We start from the raw sequence: 1,950 nt of genomic DNA, 5'->3' as shown, positions 1-1,950 counted from the left end.
CCATCATGTTCTAAAAACCTTCCTCCGTCTCCGTGGGTGGCGTCGTTTTCAACAAACAAACTGCCTGATATGAACCAAGATTTATTTTACAGCCTCCGTTTGGGCCGCTGACCTGAGGTTGAGCCTCAAAAAAAAAAAAAAAAAGTTGATGACATTTTAAGCTTTACTGGACGTACAGTGAGTGTTAGTTCGTCCAGGCGGGAAAATTTCGTACGTTTATGTCGATGCATTTAGCAGACACTTTTATCTGAAGTTCCTAATTATATGGTTTCGCTGGGACTCTAACCCAGGACCTTCTGTGCGTAAGGCAGGTGTCATAACCGTGACACCTTCGTTTCCCAAAGACTGGGTCGCGACCCTCAGGTGGGTCGCAAGAGTTTTTTTTTTGGGGTCGCCTCGCATCAGTTTGGGTCGCGAAGGTTTGTGACTTTTAAAAATATGGGGCCCCCCCCAAAAAAAAAAAAATTTGGGATACACTAAATTAACGCCGCTAATTTAACGAATTGCAATTAGCATGTTTTTTTACCATTGTGTCGTGATCGTCTTAAAAATCCTAAAATCCAGTTCCTTTTCAAATGTCTTTTCAGTTTCATTCGAAGTCGTCTGATATGGTTCTAATATGGATTTTCTTTTCACTTTCACTGTTTTTTTTTTTCTTACTACTCTTTTCTGGTTTCCTAGTCCTGCTCTCGCTCTTCCTGTCTCCCTTTCCTTCCCTGCTCCTCCCTTTGCTCCGGCCTTCACTGATAATTAGTTTCAGAGGGAGAAATAAGGGAGAGAAAGAGTGAGGGTGGGGGGGGGCGGGGGAGAAAAGGGACAGATGAGAAAGAGAACAAAATAAAGACACAAGACACAAAGAGAACGGAGTAAAAATGAGTTGCGTTGTTGAAGCTGTGGCTGCTGCCGTCACCGTCGGTGACATGAAACTTTTAGTGTTCATTCATCGTACCAGGATTGCTGTAGCTAACATTAGCTGTGGTGTCTGTACCAGGACTGTTGTAGCTAACGTTAGCTACAACAGTCCTAGCACGGATCCCAGAGCTAACGTTAGCTCAGCAGTGCTGGTACAGACACCAGAGCTAACGTAAGCTCAACAGTCCTAGCACAGATACCAGAGCTAACGTTAGCTATAAAGTTCCTAGCACGGATACCAGAGCTAACGTTAGCTACAACAGTCCTAGCACAGAGACCAGAGCTAACGTTAGCTATAAAGTTCCTAGCACGGATACCAGAGCTAACGTTAGCTCTGGTATCTGTGCTAGGACTGTTGAGCTTACGTTAGCTCTGGTGTCTGTACCAGCACTGCTGAGCTAACGTTAGCTCTGGGATCTGTGCTAAGACATTTATAGCTAACGTTAGCTCTGGTCTCTGTGCTAGGACTGTTGTAGCTAACGTTAGCTCTGGTATCCGTGCTAGGACGTTTTTAGCTAACATTAGCTCTGGTGTCTGCACCTGGACTGTTGTAGCTCTGGTGTTTGTGACTCACTGCATCCTGTTCATCTTCTCTGAGACTGGCGCCCTCTACTGGGCTGGAGTGTTCGCACTACTACTTTACTGTCTATCAGAAATCAGGGAACTTAGAAAGGTGCGATAAAGTGATTTATTTTTCGTAAAGTTTCAAAAAGTTTCTGACATTTAATTGCCTTAAGTTTTTAACGCATTTCTTACTGATTGACAAGTTTGTGTCGGTCTAGTAGTTCCTGCTACTAAAAACTCTTGTCCGACTGTAACTGTAGTTGTAGATCAGTATCTCACCGATCTTTAACTGGACTAATTCCTGGACTGAAGTCGCGTTAATTTGTCACCGGCGCGGCCTCGACTATTTTCTCAACGGTAAAAGTTACAAAAAAAAAAAAAAAAAGCAGCAAAAACAAATCCAGAGAAGTACTTGGAAAACGTCTGACACCAGAATCCCCGCTCTGCCTCCGCCCCCCCCCCCCCCCCCCCCCC

This window comes from Cynoglossus semilaevis, chromosome Z (assembly GCF_000523025.1).
Source record: "Cynoglossus semilaevis isolate Cse_v1.0 chromosome Z, Cse_v1.0, whole genome shotgun sequence".
NCBI classification, from domain to species: Eukaryota; Metazoa; Chordata; class Actinopteri; order Pleuronectiformes; family Cynoglossidae; genus Cynoglossus; species Cynoglossus semilaevis.
The sequence above is the reverse complement of the archived record's forward strand: the minus strand, read 5'-3'. Positions refer to the sequence as shown.